We start from the raw sequence: 21,571 nt of genomic DNA, 5'->3' as shown, positions 1-21,571 counted from the left end.
CCCTTCGGTCCAACCCGTCCATGCCGACCAGATATTCTAATTTAATCTAGTCCCACCTGCCAGCACCCGGCCCATATCCCTCCAAACCCTTCCTATTCATATACCCATCCAAATGCCTCTTAAATGTTGTAATTGTACCAGCCTCCACCACTTCCTCTGGCAGCTCATTCCATACACGTACCACCCTCTGTGTGAAAAAGTTGCCCCTTAGGTCTCTTTTATATGTTTCCCCTCTCACCCTAAGCCTATGCCCCTCTAGTTCTGGACTCCCCGACCCCAGGGAAAAGACTTTGTCTATTTACCCTATCCATGCCCCTCATAATTTTGTAAACCTCTATGAGGTCACCCCTCAGCCTCCGACGCTCCAGGGAAAACAGCCCCAGCCTGTTCAGCCTCTCCCCGTAGCTCAGATCCTCCAACCCTGGCAACATCCTTGTAAATCTTTTCTAAACCCTTTCAAGTTTCACAACATCTTTCCAATAGGAAGGAGACCAGAATTGCACAGAATATTCCAACAGTGGCCTAACCAATGTCCTGTACAGCCGCAACATGACCTCCCAACTCCTGTACTCAATACTCTGACCAATAAAGGAAAGCATACCAAACACCTTCTTCACTATCCTATCTACCTGCGACTCCACTTTCAAGGAGCTATGAAGCTGCACTCCAAGGTCTCTTTGTTCAGCAACGCTCCCTAGGACCTTACCATTAAGTGTATAAGTCCTGCTAAGATTTGCTTTCCCAAAATGCAGCACCTCGCATTTATCTGAATTAAACTCCATCTGCCACTTCTCAGCCCATTGGCCCATCTGGTCCAGATCCTGTTGTAATCTGAGGTAACCCTCTTCGCTGTCCACTACACCTCCAATTTTGGTGTCATCTGCAAACTTACTAACTGTACCTCTTATGCTTGCATCCAAATCGTTTATGTAAATGACAAAAAGTAGAGGGCCCAGCACTGATCCTTGTGGCATTCCACTGGTCACAGGCCTCCAGTCTGAAAAACAACCCTCCACCACCACCCTCTGTCTTCTACCTTTGAGCCAGTTCTGTATCCAAATGGCTAGTTCTCCCTGTATTCCATGAGATCTAACCTTGCGAATCAGTCTCCCATGGGGAACCTTGTCGAACGCCTTACTGAAGTCCATATAGATCACATCTACTGCTCTGCCCTCATCAATCCTCTTTGTTACTTCTTCAAAAAACTCAATCAAGTTTGTGAGACATGATTTCCCACGCACAAAGCCATGTTGACTATCCCTAATCAGTCCTTGCCTTTCTAAATATATGCACGTCCTGTCCCTCAGGATACCTGAGGTCAGGCTCACTGGTCTATAGTTCCCTGGCTTTTCCTGATCACCTTTCTTGAATACTGGCATCAAGTTAACCAACCTCCAGTCTTCCGACACCTCACCTGTGACTATCGATGATACAAATATCTCAGCAAGAGGCCCAGCAATCACTTCTCTAGCTTCCCACAGAGTTGTAGGTTCCTGGGGATTTATCCACTTTTATGCATTTTAAGACATCCAGCACTTCCTCCTCTGTAATCTGGACATTTTGCAAGATGTCACCATCTATTTCCCTCCAGTCTATATCTTCCATATCCTTTTCCATAGTAAATTCTGATGTAAAATATTCATTTAGTACCTCCCCCATTTTCTGTGGCTCCACACAAAGGCCGTCTTGCTGATCTTTGAGGGGCCCTATTCTCTCCCTAGTTACCCTTTTGTCCTTAATATACTTGTAAAACCCTTTGGATTCTCCTTAACTCTATTTGCCAAAGCTATCTCGTGTCCCCGTTTTGCCCTCCTGATTTCCCTCTTAAGTATACTCCTACTGCCTTTATACTCTTCTAAGGATTCACTCGATCTATCCTGTCTATACCTGACATATGCTTTTTTTCTTTATCTTAACCAAACCCTCAATTTCTTTAGTCATCCAGCATTCCCTATACCTACCAGCCTTCCCTTTCACCCTGACAGGAATATACTTTCTCTGGATTCTTGTGATCTCATTTCTGAAGGCTTCCCATTTTCCAGCCGTCCCTTTACCTGCGAACATCTGCCTCCAATCAGCTTTTGAAAGTTCTTGCCTAATACCATCAAAATTGGCCTTTCTCCAATTTAGAACTTCAGCTTTTAGATCCGGTCTATCCTTTTCCGTCACTACTTTGGCCAGACAAAGTTGGGGGGGTGGAGTTGGTGGTGAACCCCAATGGTATATTTCCCAACAGCTGGCTTGGTTGTCATGAGATGCTAAATTCTCAGTGTTTCATTGGATTCCCCCATCTGCTGTAGTAGGGATTTGAACCTGGCTGCCCAGTACATCACCTGGGCTCTCTCTGGATTGGCTACCTGGTAATAATACCCCGCGCCCCCTCCACCCCAAAGTCATCGCCTCCCTCAAAGCAAAGAGCCCTCCCTCAGAGCTGCCCTATCACCCACGTTCCCCTCAACCCCTCCCGATGGGGAAAGCGAAATGAATTGATCCAACACCAATTATATTTGCAGAAGTAGTGTCCAACCCACAATCCCTGGAGAACCCTTGTCTCGGTCCACTCCAGAGAAGGGCTGCCTGATCAGGTTTAGACTCTTCCTCTTGACCCTCCCCAGAACAGCCAGCGGGAATTATTTCACTGTCATTCTGGAGGTTTCACAGGGTTTCACAGGATTACAGTGTGGAAACAGGCCCTTCGGCCCCACGTATCCCTGCTGCCCACTTTTCGCAATTTAAACTAGCCCCATTTGCTTGTGTTTGGTCCATACCCCTCCAGACCTAACCCATCCAGAGACCTGTCGAAATATTTCTTAAACGACAAAATTGTGTTCACTTCCACCACGACCCTCTGACAGTCCATACCAGACGATCAGAACCCCGTGTGAAAAAATTGCCCCCAAACCCTTTCCTATCTCTCCCCTCTCACCTTAAACCTATGCCCTCATTTTACACTACCCGACAGGGAGGGGTTCAGGGAGAGAGTTCCAGAGCTCAGGGCTCAGGCAGCTGGAGGCACAACCCCCCCAATGGGGGAGCGATGGGAATTGGGGGATGGTCAAGGGGCTGGAATTGGAGGGGATTACAGAGATAGGGAGGGGGTGTAGGGGCTGGAGGGGGTTACAGAGATGGGGAGGGGGTGTAGGGGCTGGAGGGGGTTACAGAGATAGGGAGGGGGTGTAGGGGCTGGAGGGGGTTACAGAGATAGGGAGGGAGTGTAGGGGCTGGAGGCGGTTACAGAGATAGGGAGGGGGTGTAGGGGCTGGAGGGGGTGACAGAGATAGGGAGGGAGTGTAGGGGCTGGAGGGGGTTACAGAGATAGGGAGGGGGTGTAGGGGCTGGAGGGGGTTACAGAGATAGGGAGGGAGTGTAGGGGCTGGAGGGGGTTACAGAGATAGGGAGGGAGTGTAGGGGCTGGAGGGGGTGACAGAGATAGGGAGGGGTGTAGGGGCTGGAGGGGATTACAGAGATGGGGGGGGTTTCAGTGGTGGTGGGGGTGACAGAGATGGGGAGGGGGTGTAGGGGCTGGAGGGGGTTACAGAGATAGGGAGGGGGTGTTGGGGCTGGAGGGGGTTACAGAGATAGGGAGGGGGTGTAGGGGCTGGAGGGGGTTACAGAGATAGGGAGGGGGTGTAGGGGCTGGAGGGGGTGACAGAGATAGGGAGGGGGTGTAGGGGCTGGAGGGGGTGACAGAGATAGGGAGGGTGTGTAGGGGCTGGAGGGGGTTACAGAGATAGGGAGGGTGTGTAGGGGCTGGAGGGGGTTACAGAGATAGGGAGGGGGTGTAGGGACTGGAGGGGGTTACAGGGATAGGGAGGGGGTGTAGGGGCTGGAGGGGGTTATAGAGATGGGGGGGGTTTCAGTGGTGGTGGGGGTGACAGAGATAGGGAGGGGGTGTAGGGGCTAGAGGGGGTTACAGAGAAAGGGAGGGGTGTAGGGGGGGAAGGGGTTACAGAGATAGGGAGGGGATGTAGGGGCTGGAGGGGGTTACAGAGATAGGGAGGGGGTGTAGGGGCTGGAGGGGGTTACAGAGATAGGGAGGGGGTGTAGGGGCTGGAGGGGGTTACAGAGATAGGGAGGGGGTGTAGGGGCTGGAGGGGGTTACAGAGATAGGGAGGGGGTTTCAGTGGTGGTGGGGGTGACAGAGATGGGGAGGGGGTGTAGGGGCTGGAGGGGGTTACAGAGATAGGGAGGGGGTGTAGGGGCTGGAGGGGGTTACAGAGATAGGGAGGGGGTTTCAGTGGTGGTGGGGGTGACAGAGATGGGGAGGGGGTGTAGGGGCTGGAGGGGGTTACAGAGATAGGGAGGGAGTGTAGGGGCTGGAGGGGGTTACAGAGAAAGGGAGGGGTGTCGGGGAGGAAGGGGTTACAGAGATAGGGAGGGGGTGTAGGGGCTGGAGGGGGTTACAGAGATAGGGAGGGGGTGTAGGGGCTGGAGGGGTTTACAGAGATAGGGAGGGGGTGTAGGGGCTGGAGGGGGTGACAGAGATAGGGAGGAGGTGTAGGGGCTGGAGGGGGTTACAGAGATAGGGAGGGAGTGTAGGGGCTGGAGGGGGTTACAGAGATAGGGAGGGAGTGTAGGGGCTGGAGAGGGTGACAGAGATAGGGAGGGCTGTAGGGGCTGGAGGGGATTACAGAGATGGGGGGGGTTTCAGTGGTAATGGGGGTTACAGAGATAGGGAGGGGGTGTAGGGGCTGGAGGGGGTTACAGAGATAGGGAGGGTGTGTAGGGGCTGGAGGGGGTTACAGAGATAGGGAGGGGGTGTAGGGGCTGGAGGGGGTTACAGAGATAGGGAGGGTGTGTAGGGGCTGGAGGGGGTTACAGAGATAGGGAGGGGGTGTAGGGACTGGAGGGGGTGACAGAGATAGGGAGGAAGGCACAGGCTGGGGGAAGTGATAGAGGTGATGATAGCTGGGTTGGAGAGTCCATAAACAAGGAGGTTTTGGTCGGAATAACAGAAAAATGGACTATTAGATTAGATTCCCTACAGTGTGGAAACAGGCCCTTTGGCCCATCTAGTCCATACCGACCCTCTGAAGAGTAACCCACCCAGTCCCATTTCCCTCTGACTACTTTACATAACAATGTGGGACAATTTAGAATGGCCAATTCACCTAACCTCTTTTATTCCTGATTTTATTCCTGATGAAGGGCTTTTGCCCGAAACGTTGATTTCGCTGCTCGTTGGATGCTGCCTGAACTGCTGTGCTCTTCCAGCACCACTAATCCAGAATCTGGTTTCCAGCATCTGCAGTCATTGTTTTTACCTCCCTAATTCACCCGAACCTGCACAGCTTTGGACTGTGGGAGGAAACCGGAGCACCCGGAGGAAACCCACGTAGACACGGGGAGAATGTGCAAACCCCACACAGAGGGTGGAATCGAACCTGGGTCCCTGGTGCTGTGAGGCAACAGTGCGAACCACTGTCAATATACCCTTCAACTATGACAGCACATCTTTGGGTGACTGTTCTCAGACACAGCACAAAGGGAAACCATGGCATTTTCACTCAGTTACTAATCCAGAAACTCAGCTAATGCTCCAAGGTTCAAACCCTAAATAAAAACCAAAAGAACTGTGGGTACTGGAAATCAGAAACAAAACCAGAAATTGCTGGAAAAGCTCAGCAGGTCTGTCAGCATCTATAGGAGAGAAACCAGAGTTCACATTCTGGGTTCCAGTTCTGAGGATGGACTCGAAACGTTAACTCCATGGCTGCTGCCTGACCTGTTGAGCCTTTCCAGCAATTCCTTGTTTTGTTTTAAGGTTCAAATCCCGCTAGGGTAAATGGTGAAGTTTGAATTCAAGTTCAAAAAGAAATCTGGAATTAATAATCTAACAATGATGGTGTAAAATCCACTGCTGATTGGTGTAAAATCCCACCTGGTTCACCAATGTCCTTTCAGATCAGAAATCTACCTTCCTCACCCAGTCTAGCCCCATCCATAGGCTCCAGACCCACAGCTGATTAAATGCCCCCTGGGCAATTAGGGACAGGCAATCCATGTTGGCCTGAACAAGCGATGTCCACATCTCATACCCGAGTTCAGTTTGACCCATCATGACAATACTAGCTCTTTCAGAGGAGCTATTCCATTTTCCCTGCTCTGACTGCCCAAAAAATATCCCAATATCCCATTCTCAGGCGGCACCTTCCCAGATTACAACAACTCCGGGCTTCGGAAACTAACACCATCTCTCTGTCAGCTGTGTTTTTTTTGCGGAGTTGCCTGTGATTCCCAAAGTGCTAGACATGGGCGGCACGATGGTACAGTGGTTAGGACCCGGGTTCAATTCCCGCCTCGGGCAACTGCCTGTGTGGAGTTTGCACATTCTCCCCGTGTCTGGGTGGGTTTCCTCCGGGTGTTCTGGTTTCCTCCCACAGTCCAAAAACGTGCAGGTCAGGGTGGATTGGCCATGGGAAATTGCCTGTAGTGTTAGGTGAAGGGGTAAATGTAGGGGAATGGGTCCGGGTGGGTTACTCTTCGGAGGGTCGGTGTGGACTTGTTGGGCCGAAGGGACTGTTTCCACACTGTAGGGAATCTAATCTAATCCCAAATCCTGGCAACGTGGTTTCTCAGGGAATCGAGGTGCACGGGAGAGAGAACATGGGCCACAGAGGGGAAGCAGGCTGGATGGTCTACTCCTGCTCCAACATTGACAATTTGCTCTTGATGTTCACCAGCTCGCGAAATCCCCCACCATCTTGGGGAGGGCTCTCTGATTAACTCGAGGTTTACCCTGCTGTGTTAAGATTGTAGCTACAAGACCATTGATCGGCTGTGTACCTCCAATCATTCCACTCCCTAATGTCAGCACACTCACTGATTTGTGCACACAACGTGCCTCGAAAACCACCTCAGGCAGCACCTTCCAAACCCACGGCCACTTCCATCGAGAAGGACAAGGGGCAGCAGGTACATGGGAACCCCACCCCCTGCAAGTTCCCCTCCGAGCCCCTCACCATCCTGACTTGGGAATATATCACCGTTCCCTCAGTGTGGCTGGGTCCGAATCCTGGGATTCCCTCCCTCAGGGACATTGTGGGTCTACCCTACAGCACATGGACTGCAGCGGGTCAAGAAGGCAGCTCACCCCCCACCTTCTGAATCAGGGTTGGACATCAATGCTGGGTGAGCTGGGCATCTACAGAGTGACTGAACTGGTATAAAAGTGCTCCCTTACTGTTAGACCCACTGGCTTCACACCAGCCCTGCTTGAACCCACAGATTCTGCAGCACCCTGCAGTTCCGCTCTCTGCCTCCTGGTGGGGCTGTAGGGCCAGTGTCCCCGGGAATGGCTCAACACTGCCACCCATAGGACAGAGGCTGGCACCGCATACTGCGACTGAGTAAATTGGTGGGTGTGAGGGTGGGGGTGAATGGGTCTGGTCCTTGACCAACCCCTCCCCACGCTGGGGCAGGGACCCCCATCCCCGCACCACTGGCAGCAGTCTGCGGAACAACTGCACCACCCCCACCCCCCCACCACCCCCACCCCTGGATATTCAACAGCATGGGGCTTCATGGTCCCTACAAACACCTTCACCCCCTCCTCCCCACCAAACCCTGGAGAGGAAGTGGAATTCCATTTAAAATAAAAATCTGGAATTAAGAGGCGAGAGCCAAAAGGTGAATAGGTAACGGTGCTGGTCAAACCCCTTCTGGGTCAGTAATGACCTCCTGGGGGGAGGGTGGGGGTGGAATCTGCCATCCTCACCGGGTCTAGACCAAAGTGTGACTCCTGACCCATGTCACTGGCCCTCAGCGATTATGGATCGGCAGTAAACAGGAGCCAAGATAGCCGTGTGTGTGTGTGTGTGTGTGGGGTGGGGGGGGTGGGTGGGTGGGTGGGTGTGTCTATGTGACTGTGTGTGTGTGTTTGTGAGTGTCTGTGTGAGTGTGAGTGTGTGTGTGTGTGGGTATGTGTGTGTGTGAGTGTGAGGGGGGTGGAGGGCAGTGTGTATGGTGTGTGTGGAGATGTGTGTGTGTCTGTGTGTGTTGGGGGTGTCTGTGTATGTGTCTGTGTGTGGGTGTGTGTGGGTGTGTCTGTGTGTGTGTGTGTGTGAGTGTCTGTGTGAGTGTGTGTGTGTGTCTGTGTGTGTGTGTCTGTGTGAGTGTGTGTCTGTACATGTGTGTCTGTGTGTGTGTCTGTGTGTGAGTGTGTGTGTGTCTGTGTGTATCTGTGTGTGAGCGTCTGTGTGCGTGTTTGTGTGTGAGGATGAGGGTGGAGGTGGGGGTGGGTGAGGGTGTGGGTGTGGGTGAGGATGAGGTTGTGGGTGGGGGTGAGGGTGTGGTGGGTGAGGATGAGGGTGTGGGTGAGGGTGGGAGGTGAGGGTGAGGTTGAGGGTGGGGGTGGGGGTCAGGGTGAGGATGGGGGTGAGGGTGGGGTGAGGGTGAGGGTGACAGTGAGGGTGGGAGTGAGGGTATGGGTGTGGGTGTGGTTGAGGGGGTGGGTGAGGGTGAGAGTGGGGTGAGGGTGAGGGTGTGGGTGAGGGTGGGGGTGGAGGTGAGGGTGAGGGTGGGAGTGAGGGTGAGGGTGAGGGTGTGGGTGAGAGTGACGGTGGAAGTCAGGGTGAGGTTGGGAGTGAGGGTGCAGGTGTGGATGTGGGTGAAGGTAAGGGTGGGGGTGAGGGTGGGAGTGAAGGGGAGGGGGGTGGAGGTGAGGGTGTGGGTGAGGGTGAGGGTGGAGCTGGGGTGAGGGTGGGGGTGGGGTGAGGGTGAGGGTGTGGGCAAGGGTGTGGGCAAGGCTGTGGGTGTGGGTGAGGGTGTGGGTGAGGGTGTGGGTGAGAGTGTGGGTGACGGTGAGTGTGGCAGAGAGGGTGAGAGTGAGAGTGTGGCTGTGGGTGAAGGTAAGGGTGGGGGTGAGGGTGCGGGTGTGGATGTGGGTGAGGGTGGGGCTGGGGTGAGGGTGGCGGTGGGGTGAGGGTGAGGTGAGGGTGTGGGCAAGGGTGTGGGTGAGGGTGAGCGTGAGGGTGGGGGTGAGGGTGGGAGTGAGGGGGAGGGGTAGGGTGGGAGTGAGGGTATGGGTGTGGGTGAGGGTGGGAGTGAGGGTGCGGGTGTGGATCCGACCGTTACCAGTCTGTCCCCTCTCTCTATCCCACCGTTCCCCAGTCTGTCCCCTCTCTCTATCCCACCATTCCCCAGTCTGTCCCCTCTCTCTATCCCACCGTTCCCCAGTCAGTCCCCTCTCTCTATCCCACCGTTCCCCAGTCTGTCCCCTCTCTCTATCCCACCGTTCCCCAGTCAGTCCCCTCTCTCTATCCCACCTTTCCCCAGTCTGTCCCCTCTCTCTATCCCACCATTCCCCAGTCTGTCCCCTCTCACAATCCCACCGTTCCCCAGTCAGTCCCCTCTCTCTATCCCACCGTTCCCCAGTCTGTCCCCTCTCTCTATCCCACCGTTCCCCAGTCAGTCCCCTCTCTCTATCCCACCATTCCCCAGTCTGTCCCCTCTCTCTATCCCACCATTCCCCAGTCTGTCCCCTCTCTCTATCCCACCGTTCCCCAGTCAGTCCCCTCTCTCTATCCCACCGTTCCCCAGTCTGTCCCCTCTCTCTATCCCACCGTTCCCCAGTCAGTCCCCTCTCTCTATCCCACCATTCCCCAGTCTGTCCCCTCTCTCTATCCCACTGTTCCCCAGTCTGTCCCCTCTCTCTATCCCACCGTTCCCCAGTCTGTCCCCTCTCTCTATCCCACTGTTCCCCAGTCTGTCCCCTCTTTCTATCCCACTGTTCCCCAGACTGTCCCCTCTCTCTCTATCCCACTGTTTCCCAGTCTGTCCCCTCTCTCTATCCCACTGTTCCCCAGTCTGTCCCCTCTCTCTATCCCACCGTTCCCCAGTCTGTCCCCTCTCTCTCTATCCCAATGCTCCCCAGTCTGTCCCCTCTCTCTATCCCACTGTTCCCCTGTCTGTCCCCTCTCTCTATCCCACTGTTCCCCAGTCTGTCCCCTCTCTCTATCCCACTGTACCCCAGTCTGTCCCCTCTCTCTATCCCACTGTTCCCCAGTCTGTCCCCTCTCTCTATCCCACTGTACCCCAGTCTGTCCCCTCTCTCTATCCCACTGTTCCCCATTCTGTCCTCTCTCTCTATCCCACCGTTCCCCAGTCTGTCCCCTCTCTCTATTCCACTGTACCCCAGTCTGTCCCCTCTCTCTATCCCACTGTTCCCCAGTCTGTCCCCTCTCTCTATCCCACTGTTCCCCAGTCTGTCCCCTCTCTCGATCCCACCGTTCCCCAGTCTGTCCCCTCTCACAATCCCACCGTTCCCCAGTCTGTCCCCTCTCTCTATCCCACTGTCCCCCAGTCTGTCCCCTCTCTCTATCCCACTGTTCCCCAGTCTGCCCCCTCTCTCTATCCCACCGTTTCCCAGTCTGTCCCCTCTCTCTATCCCACCGTGTCCCAGTCTGTCCCCTCTCTCTATCCCACCGTTCCCCAGTCTGTCCCCTCTCTCTATCCCACCGTTCCCCATTCTGTCCCCTCTCTCTATCCCACTGTTTCCCAGTCTGCCCCCTCTCTCTATCCCACTGTTTCCCAGTCTGTCCCCTCTCTCTATCCCACCGTTCCCCAGTCTGTCCCCTCTCTCTCTAACCCACCGTTCCCCAGTCTGTCCCCTCTCTCTGTATCCCACTGTTCCCCAGTCTGTCCCCTCTCTCTGTCCCACCGTTCCCCAGTCTGTCCCCATCTATCCCACTGTTCCCCAGTCTGTCCCCTCTCTCTATCCCACTCTTCCCCCATCTGTCCCCTCTCTCTATCCCACTGTTCCCCAGTCTGTCCCCTCACTCTATCCCACCGTTCCCAGTCTGTCCCCTCTCTCTCTATCCCACCGTTCCCCAGTCTGTACCCTCTCTCTATCCCACCGTTCCCCAGTCTGTCCCCTCTCTCTATCTCACCGTTCCCCAGTCTGTCCCCTCTCTCTATCCCACTGTTCCCCAGTCTGTCCCCTCTCTCTCTATCCCACCGTTCCCCAGTCTGTCCCCTCTCTCTCTATCCCACCGTTCCCCAGTCTGTCCCCTCTCTCTCTATCGCACTGTTCCCCAGTCTGTCCTCTCTCTCTATCCCACTGTTCCCCAGTCTGTCCGCCCTCTCTCTATCCCACCGTTCCCCAGTCTGTCCCCTCTCTCTCTATCCCACCGTTCCCCAGTCTGTCCCCTCTCTCTCTATCCCACCGTTCCCCAGTCTGTCCCCTCTCTCTATCCCACCGTTCCCCAGTCTGTCCCCTCTCTCTATCCCACCGTTCCCCAGTCTGTCCCCTCTCTCTATCCCACCGTTCCCCAGTCTGTCCCCTCTCTCTCTATCCCACTGTTCCCCAGTCTGTCCCCTCTCTCTATCCCACCGTTCCCCAGTCTGTCCCCATCTATCCCACCGTTCCCCAGTCTGTCCCCTCTCTCCCTATCCCACCGTTCCCCAGTCTGTCCCCTCTCTCTCTATCCCACCGTTCCCCAGTCTGTCCCCATCTATCCCACCGTTCCCCAGTCTGTCCCCTCTCTCTATCCCACTGTTCCCCAGTCTGTCCCCTCTCTCTATCCCACTGTTCCCCAGTCTGTCCCCTCTCACAATCCCACCGTTTCCCAGTCTGTCCCCTCTCTCTATCCCACCGTTCCCCAGTCTGTCCCCTCTCTCTATCCCACTGTTTCCCAGTCTGTCCCCTCTCTCTATCCCACTGTTCCCCAGTCTGTCCCCTCTCTCTATCCCACCGTTCCCCATTCTGTCCCCTCTCTCTATCCCACTGTTTCCCAGTCTGCCCCCTCTCTCTATCCCACTGTTTCCCAGTCTGTCCCCTCTCTCTATCCCACCGTTCCCCAGTCTGTCCCCTCTCTCTCTATCCCACCGTTCCCCAATCTGTCCCCTCTCTCTCTATCCCACTGTTCCCCAGTCTGTCCCCTCTCTCTGTCCCACCGTTCCCCAGTCTGTCCCCATCTATCCCACTGTTCCCCAGTCTGTCCCCTCTCTCTATCCCACTCTTCCCCCGTCTGTCCCCTCTCTCTATCCCACTGTTCCCCAGTCTGTCCCCTCACTCTATCCCACCGTTCCCAGTCTGTCCCCTCTCTCTCTATCCCACCGTTCCCCAGTCTGTCCCCTCTCTCTCTCCCACTGTTCCCCAGACTGTCCTCTCTCTCTATCCCACCGTTCCCCAGTCTGTCCCCTCTCTCTCTATCCCACCGTTCCCCAGTCTGTCCCCTCTCTCTATCCCACTGTTCCCCAGTCTGTCCCCTCTCTCTGTCCCACCGTTCCCCAGTCTGTCCCCATCTATCCCACTGTTCCCCAGTCTGTCCCCTCTCTCTATCCCACTCTTCCCCCGTCTGTCCCCTCTCTCTATCCCACTGTTCCCCAGTCTGTCCCCTCACTCTATCCCACCGTTCCCAGTCTGTCTCCTCTCTCTCTATCCCACCGTTCCCCAGTCTGTCCCCTCTCTCTATCCCACTGTTCCCCAGACTGTCCTCTCTCTCTATCCCACCGTTCCCCAGTCTGTCCCCTCTCTCTATCTCACCGTTCCCCAGTCTGTCCCCTCTCTCTATCCCACTGTTCCCCAGTCTGTCCCCTCTCTCTCTATCCCACCGTTCCCCAGTCTGTCCCCTCTCTCTCTATCCCACCGTTCCCCAGTCTGTCCCCTCTCTCTCTATCGCACCGTTTCCCAGTCTGTCCCCTCTCTCTCTATCGCACCGTTCCCCAGTCTGTCCCCTCTCTCTATCCCACCGTTCCCTAGTCTGCCCCCTCTCACAATCCCACCGTTCCCCAGTCTGCCCCCTCTCTCGATCCAACTGTTTCCCAGTCTGTCCCCTCTCTCTATCCCACCGTTCCCCAGTCTGTCCCCATCTATCCCACCGTTCCCCAGTCTGTCCCCTCTCTCTCTATCCCACCGTTCCCCAGTCTTTCCCCTCTCTCTCTATCCCACCGTTCCCCAGTCTGTCCCCATCTATCCCACTGTTCCCCAGTCTGTCCCCTCTCTCTATCCCACTGTTCCCCAGTCTGTCCCATCTATCCCACTGTTCCCCAGTCTGTCCCCTCTCTCTATCCCACTGTTCCCCAGTCTGTCCCCTCTCTCTATCCCACTGTTCCCCAGTCTGTCCCCTCTCTCTATCCCACTGTTCCCCAGTCTGTCCCCTCTCTCTATCCCACCGTTCCCCATTCTGTCCCCTCTCTCTGTCCCACTGTTTCCCAGTCTGTCCCCTCTCTCTATCCCACCGTTCCCCAGTCTGTCCCCTCTCACAATCCCACCGTTCCCCAGTCTGCCCCCTCTCTCTATCCCACTGTTTCCCAGTTTGTCCCCTCTCTCTATCCCACCGTTCCCCAGTCTGTCCCCTCTCTCTCTATCCCACCGTTCCCCAGTCTGTCCCTTCTCTCTATCCCACCGTTCCCCAGTCTGTCCCCTCTCACAATCCCACCGTTCCCCAGTCTGCCCCCTCTCTCTATCCCACTGTTTCCCAGTCTGTCCCCCCTCTCTCTATCCCACCGTTCCCCAGTCTGTCCCCTCTCTCTCTATCCCACCGTTCCCCAGTCTGTCCCCTCTCTCTCTATCCCACTGTTCCCCAGTCTGTCCCCTCTCTCTATCCCACCGTTCCCCAGTCTGTCCCCATCTATCCCACTGTTCCCCAGTCTGTCCCCTCTCTCTATCCCACTCTTCCCCAGTCTGTTCCCTCTCTCTATCCCACTGTTTCCCAGTCTGTCCCCCCTCTCTCTATCCCACCGTTCCCCAGTCTGTCCCCTCTCTCTCTCTCCCACCGTTCCCCAGTCTGTCCCCTCTCTCTATCCCACCGTTCCCCAGTCTGTCCCCTCTCACAATCCCACCGTTCCCCAGTCTGCCCCCTCTCTCTATCCCACTGTTTCCCAGTCTGTCCCCCCTCTCTCTATCCCACCGTTCCCCAGTCTGTCCCCTCTCTCTCTATCCCACCGTTCCCCAGTCTGTCCCCTCTCTCTCTATCCCACTGTTCCCCAGTCTGTCCCCTCTCTCTATCCCACCGTTCCCCAGTCTGTCCCCATCTATCCCACTGTTCCCCAGTCTGTCCCCTCTCTCTATCCCACTCTTCCCCAGTCTGTTCCCTCTCTCTATACCACTGTTTCCCAGTCTGTCCCCCCTCTCTCTATCCCACCGTTCCCCAGTCTGTCCCCTCTCTCTCTATCCCACCGTTCCCCAGTCTGTCCCCTCTCTCTCTATCCCACTGTTCCCCAGTCTGTCCCCTCTCTCTATCCCACCGTTCCCCAGTCTGTCCCCATCTATCCCACTGTTCCCCAGTCTGTCCCCTCACTCTATCCCACCGTTCCCAGTCTGTTCCCTCTCTCTATCCCACTGTTCCCCAGTCTGTCCCCTCTCTCTATCCCACTGTTGCCCAGTCTGTCTTCTCACTCTATCCCACTATTCCCAGTCTGTCCCCTCTCTCTATCCTACTGTTTCCCAGTCTCTCCCCCCACTCTATCCCATGTTCCCAGTCTGTCCCCTCACTCTATCCCACCGTTCACATTCCGTTCCCTCTCTCTATCCCACTGTTCCCCATTCTGTCCTCTATCTCTATCCCACCGTTCCCCAGTCTGTCCCCTCTCTCTATCCCACCGTTCCCCAGTCTGCCCCCTCTCTCTATCCCACTGTTCCCCAGTCTGTCCCCTCTCTCTATCCCACCATTCCCCAGTCTGTCCCCTCACTCTCTATCCCACCGTTCCCCAGTCTGTCCCCTCTCTCTATCCCACTGTTCCCCAGACTGTGCTCTCTCTCTATCCCACCGTACCCCAGTCTGTCCCCTCTCTCTCTATCCCACCGTTCCGCAGTCTGTCCCCTCTCTCTATCCCACCGTTCCCCAGTCTGTCCCCTCTCTCTATCCTACCGTTCCCCAGTCTGTCCCCTCTCTCTCTATCCCACCATTCCCCAGTCTGTCCCCTCTCTCTCTATCCCACCGCTCCCCAGTCTGTCCCCCCTCTCTCTATCCCACCGTTCCCCAGTCTGTCCCCTCTCTCTCTATCGCACCGTTTCCCAGTCTGTCCCCTCTCTCTATCCCACCGTTCCCGAGTCTGTCCCCTCTCACAATCCCACCGTTCCCCAGTCTGCCCCCTCTCACAATCCCACCGTTCCCCAGTCTGTCCCCTCTCACAATCCCACCGTTCCCCAGTCTGCCCCCTCACTCTATCCAACTGTTTCCCAGTCTGTCCCCTCTCTCTATCCCACCGTTCCCCAGTCTGTCCCCATCTATCCCACCGTTCCCCAGTCTGTCCCCTCTCTCTCTATCCCACCGTTCCCCAGTCTGTCCCGTCTCTCTCTATCCCACCGTTCCCCAGTCTGTCCCCATCTATCCCACTGTTCCCCAGTCTGTCCCCTCTCTCTATCCCACTGTTCCCCAGTCTGTCCCCTCTCTCTATCCCACTGTTCCCCAGTCTGTCCCCTCTCTCTATCCCACTGTTCCCCAGTCTGTTCCCTCTCTCTATCCCACTGTTCCCCAGTCTGTCCCCTCTCTCTATCCCACTGTTCCCCAGTCTGTTCCCTCTCTCTATCCCACTGTTCCCCAGTCTGTTCCCTCTCTCTATCCCACTGTTCCCCAGTCTGTCCCCTCTCTCTATCCCACTCTTCCCCAGTCTGTTCCCTCTCTCTATCCCACCGTTTCCCAGTCTGTCCCCCCTCTCTCTATCCCACCGTTCCCCAGTCTGTCCCCTCTCTCTCTCTCCCACCGTTCCCCAGTCTGTCCCCTCTCTCTCTATCCCACTGTTCCCCAGTCTGTCCTCTCTCTCTATCCCACCGTTCCCCAGTCTGTCCCCATCTATCCCACTGTTCCCCAGTCTGTCCCCTCACTCTATCCCACCGTTCCCAGTCTGTTCCCTCTCTCTATCCCACTGTTCCCCAGTCTGTCCCCTCTCTCTATCCCACTGTTGCCCAGTCTGTCTTCTCACTCTATCCCACTATTCCCAGTCTGTCCCCTCTCTCTATCCTACTGTTTCCCAGTCTCTCCCCCCACTCTATCCCATGTTCCCAGTCTGTCCCCTCACTCTATCCCACCGTTCACATTCCGTTCCCTCTCTCTATCCCACTGTTCCCCATTCTGTCCTCTCTCTCTATCCCACCGTTCCCCAGTCTGTCCCCTCTCTCTATCCCACCGTTCCCCAGTCTGTCCCCTCTCTCTATCCCACTGTTCCCCAGTCTGTCCCCTCTCTCTATCCCACCATTCCCCAGTCTGTCCCCTCTCTCTCTATCCCACCGTTCCCCAGTCTGTCTCCTCTCTCTATCCCACTGTTCCCCAGACTGTGCTCTCTCTCTATCCCACCGTTCCCCAGTCTGTCCCCTCTCTCTCTATCCCACCGTTCCCCAGTCTGTCCCCTCTCTCTATCCCACCGTTCCCCAGTCTGTCCCCTCTCACAATCCCACCGTTCCCCAGTCTGCCCCCTCTCTCTATCCCACTGTTTCCCAGTCTGTCCCCCCTCTCTCTATCCCACCGTTCCCCAGTCTGTCCCCTCTCTCTCTATCCCACCGTTCCCCAGTCTGTCCCCTCTCTCTCTATCCCACTGTTCCCCAGTCTGTCCCCTCTCTCTATCCCACCGTTCCCCAGTCTGTCCCCATCTATCCCACTGTTCCCCAGTCTGTCCCCTCTCTCTATCCCACTCTTCCCCAGTCTGTTCCCTCTCTCTATCCCACTGTTTCCCAGTCTGTCCCCCCTCTCTCTATCCCACCGTTCCCCAGTCTGTCCCCTCTCTCTCTATCCCACTGTTCCCCAGTCTGTCCCCTCTCTCTATCCCACCGTTCCCCAGTCTGTCCCCATCTATCCCACTGTTCCCCAGTCTGTCCCCTCACTCTATCCCACCGTTCCCAGTCTGTTCCCTCTCTCTATCCCACTGTTCCCCAGTCTGTCCCCTCTCTCTATCCCACTGTTGCCCAGTCTGTCTTCTCACTCTATCCCACTATTCCCAGTCTGTCCCCTCTCTCTATCCTACTGTTTCCCAGTCTCTCCCCCCACTCTATCCCATGTTCCCAGTCTGTCCCCTCACTCTATCCCACTGTTCCCCATTCTGTCCTCTATCTCTATCCCACCGTTCCCCAGTCTGTCCCCTCTCTCTATCCCACTGTACCCCAGTCTGTCCCCTCTCTCTATCCCACTGCTCCCCAGTCTGTCCCCTCTCTCTATCCCACCGTTCCCCAGTCTGTCCCCTCTCTCTATCCCACCGTTCCCCAGTCTGCCCCCTCTCTCTATCCCACTGTTCCCCAGTCTGTCCCCTCTCTCTATCCCACCACTCCCCAGTCTGTCCCCTCTCTCTCTATTCCACCGTTCCCCAGTCTGTCCCCTCTCTCTATCCCACCGTTCCCCAGTCTGTCCCCTCTCTCTATCCCACCGTTCCCCAGTCTGTCCCCTCTCTCTCTATCCCACCGTTCCCCAGTCTGTCCCCTCTCTCTCTATCCCACCGTTCCCCAGTCTGTCCCCTCTCACAATCCCACCGTTCCCCAGTCTGCCCCCTCTCTCTATCCCACTGTTCCCCAGTCTGTTCCCTCTCTCTATCCCACTGTTTCCCAGTCTGCCCCCTCTCACAATCCCACTGTTCCCCAGTCTGCCCCCTCTCTCTATCCAACTGTTTCCCAGTCTGTCCCCTCTCTCTATCCCACCGTTCCCCACTCTGTCCCCATCTATCCCACCGTTCCCCAGTCTGTCCCCTCTCTCTCTATCCCACCGTTCCCCAGTCTGTCCCGTCTCTCTCTATCCCACCGTTCCCCAGTCTGTCCCCATCTATCCCACTGTTCCCCAGTCTGTCCCCTCTCTCTATCCCACTGTTCCCCAGTCTGTCCCCTCTCTCTATCCCACTGTTCCCCAGTCTGTCCCCTCTCTCTATCCCACTGTTCCCCAGTCTGTTCCCTCTCTCTATCCCACTGTTCCCCAGTCTGTCCCCTCTCTCTATCCCACTGTTCCCCAGTCTGTTCCCTCTCTCTATCCCATTGTTCCCCAGTCTGTTCCCTCTCTCTATCCCACTGTTCCCCAGTCTGTCCCCTCTCTCTATCCCACTCTTCCCCAGTCTGTTCCCTCTCTCTATCCCACCGTTTCCCAGTCTGTCCCCCCTCTCTCTATCCCACCGTTCCCCAGTCTGTCCCCTCTCTCTCTATCCCACCGTTCCCCAGTCTGTCCCCTCTCTCTCTATCCCACTGTTCCCCAGTCTGTCCCCTCTCTCTATCCCACCGTTCCCCAGTCTGTCCCCATCTATCCCACTGTTCCCCAGTCTGTCCCCTCACTCTATCCCACCGTTCCCAGTCTGTTCCCTCTCTCTATCCCACTGTTCCCCAGTCTGTCCCCTCTCTCTATCCCACTGTTGCCCAGTCTGTCTTCTCACTCTATCCCACTATTCCCAGTCTGTCCCCTCTCTCTATCCTACTGTTTCCCAGTCTCTCCCCCCACTCTATCCCATGTTCCCAGTCTGTCCCCTCACTCTATCCCACCGTTCACATTCCGTTCCCTCTCTCTATCCCACTGTTCCCCATTCTGTCCTCTCTCTCTATCCCACCATTCCCCAGTCTGTCCCCTCTCTCTATCCCACTGTTCCCCAGTCTGTCCCCTCTCTCTATCCCACCATTCCCCAGTCTGTCCCCTCTCTCTCTATCCCACCGTTCCCCAGTCTGTCCCCTCTCTCTATCCCACTGTTCCCCAGTCTGTCCCCTCTCTCTATCCCACTGTTCCCCAGACTGTGCTCTCTCTCTATCCCACCGTTCCACAGTCTGTCCCCTCTCTCTCTATCCCACCGTTCCCCAGTCTGTCCCCTCTCTCTATCCTACCGTTCCCCAGTCTGTCCCCTCTCACAATCCCACCGTTTCCCAGTCTGTCCCCTCTCTCTATCCCACCGTTCCCCAGTCTGTCCCCTCTCTCTATCCCACTGTCCCCCAGTCTGTCCCCGCTCTCTATCCCACTGTTCCCCAGTCTGCCCCCTCTCTCTATCCCACCGTTTCCCAGTCTGTCCCCTCTCTCTATCCCACTGTTCCCCAGTCTGTCCCCTCTCACAATCCCACCGTTTCCCAGTCTGTCCCCTCTCTCTATCCCACCGTTCCCCAGTCTGTCCCCTCTCTCTATCCCACTGTCCCCCAGTCTGTCCCCTCTCTCTATCCCACCGTTCCCCAGTCTGTCCCCTCTCTCTCTCTCCCACCGTTCCCCAATCTGTCCCCTCTCTCTCTATCCCACTGTTCCCCAGTCTGTCCCCTCTCTCTGTCCCACCGTTCCCCAGTCTGTCCCCATCTATCCCACTGTTCCCCAGTCTGTCCCCTCTCTCTATCCCACTCTTCCCCATTCTGTCCCCTCTCTCTATCCCACTGTTCCCCAGTCTGTCCCCTCACTCTATCCCACCGTTCCCAGTCTGTCCCCTCTCTCTCTATCCCACCGTTCCCCAGTCTGTCCCCTCTCTCTCTCCCACTGTTCCCCAGACTGTCCTCTCTCTCTATCCCACCGTTCCCCAGTCTGTCCCCTCTCTCTCTATCCCACCGTTCCCCAGTCTGTCCCCTCTCTCTATCCCACCGTTCCCCAGTCTGTCCCCTCTCTCTATCCTACCGTTCCCCTGTCTGTCCCCTCTCTCTCTATCCCACCGTTCCCCAGTCTGTCCCCTCTCACAATCCCACCGTTCCCCAGTCTGTCCACATCTATCCCACCGTTCCCCAGTCTGTCCCCTCTCTCTCTATCCCACTGTTCCCCAGTCTGTCCCCTCTCTCTCTATCCCACCGTTCCCCAGTCTGTCCCCATCTATCCCACTGTTCCCCAGTCTGTCCCCTCTCTCTATCCCACTGTTCCCCAGTCTGTCCCCTCTCTCTATCCCACTGTTCCCCAGTCTGTCCCCTCTCTCTATCCCACTGTTCCCCAGTCTGTTCCCTCTCTCTATCCCACTGTTCCCCAGTCTGTCCCCTCTCTCTATCCCACCGTTCCCCATTCTGTCCCCTCTCTCTGTCCCACTGTTTCCCAGTCTGTCCCCTCTCTCTATCCCACCGTTCCCCAGTCTGTCCCCTCTCACAATCCCACCGTTCCCCAGTCTGCCCCCTCTCTCTATCCCACTGTTTCCCAGTCTGTCCCCTCTCTCTATCCCACCGTTCCCCAGTCTGTCCCCTCTCTCTCTATCCCACCGTTCCCCAGTCTGTCCCCTCTCTCTATCCCACCGTTCCCCAGTCTGTCCCCTCTCACAATCCCACCGTTCCCCAGTCTGCCCCCTCTCTCTATCCCACTGTTTCCCAGTCTGTCCCCCCTCTCTCTATCCCACCGTTCCCCAGTCTGTCCCCTCTCTCTCTATCCCACCGTTCCCCAGTCTGGCCCCTCTCTCTCTATCCCACTGTTCCCCAGTCTGTCCCCTCTCTCTATCCCACCGTTCCCGAGTCTGTCCCCTCTCTCTCTATCCCACTGTTCCCCAGTCTGTCCCCTCTCTCTGTCCCACCGTTCCCCAGTCTGTCCCCATCTATCCCACTGTTCCCCAGTCTGTCCCCTCTCTCTATCCCACTCTTCCCCCGTCTGTCCCCTCTCTCTATCCCACTGTTCCCCAGTCTGTCCCCTCACTCTATCCCACCGTTCCCAGTCTGTCCCCTCTCTCTCTATCCCACCGTTGCCCAGTCTGTCCCCTCTCTCTCTCCCACTGTTCCCCAGACTGTCCTCTCTCTCTATCCCACCGTTCCCCAGTCTGTCCCCTCTCTCTCTATCCCACCGTTCCCCAGTCTGTCCCCTCTCTCTATCCCACCGTTCCCCAGTCTGTCCCCTCTCTCTATCCTACCGTTCCCCAGTCTGTCCCCTCTCTCTCTATCCCACCGTTCCCCAGTGTGTCCCCTCTCTCTCTATCCCACCGTTCCCCAGTCTGTCCCCTCTCACAATCCCACCGTTCCCCAGTCTGTCCACATCTATCTCACCGTTCCCCAGTCTGTCCCCTCTGTCTCTATCCCACTGTTCCCCAGTCTGTCCCCTCTCTCTCTATCCCACCGTTCCCCAGTCTGTCCCCATCTATCCCACTGTTCCCCAGTCTGTCCCCTCTCTCTATCCCACTGTTCCCCAGTCTGTCCCCTCTCTCTATCCCACTGTTCCCCAGTCTGTCCCCTCTCTCTATCCCACTGTTCCCCAGTCTGTTCCCTCTCTCTATCCCACTGTTCCCCAGTCTGTCCCCTCTCTCTATCCCACCGTTCCCCATTCTGTCCCCTCTCTCTGTCCCACTGTTTCCCAGTCTGTCCCCTCTCTCTATCCCACCGTTCCCCAGTCTGTCCCCTCTCACAATCCCACCGTTCCCCAGTCTGCCCCCTCTCTCTATCCCACTGTTTCCCAGTCTGTCCCCTCTCTCTATCCCACCGTTCCCCAGTCTGTCCCCTCTCTCTCTATCCCACCGTTCCCCAGTCTGTCCCCTCTCTCTATCCCACCGTTCCCCAGTCTGTCCCCTCTCACAATCCCACCGTTCCCCAGTCTGCCCCCTCTCTCTATCCCACTGTTTCCCAGTCTGTCCCCCCTCTCTCTATCCCACCGTTCCCCAGTCTGTCCCCTCTCTCTCTATCCCACCGTTCCCCAGTCTGGCCCCTCTCTCTCTATCCCACTGTTCCCCAGTCTGTCCCCTCTCTCTATCCCACCGTTCCCCAGTCTGTCCCCATCTATCCCACTGTTCCCCAGTCTGTCCCCTCTCT

The sequence above is a fragment of the Chiloscyllium punctatum genome, chromosome 21 (genome assembly GCF_047496795.1).
Source record: "Chiloscyllium punctatum isolate Juve2018m chromosome 21, sChiPun1.3, whole genome shotgun sequence".
Classification (NCBI taxonomy): domain Eukaryota; kingdom Metazoa; phylum Chordata; class Chondrichthyes; order Orectolobiformes; family Hemiscylliidae; genus Chiloscyllium; species Chiloscyllium punctatum.
The sequence above is the reverse complement of the archived record's forward strand: the minus strand, read 5'-3'. Positions refer to the sequence as shown.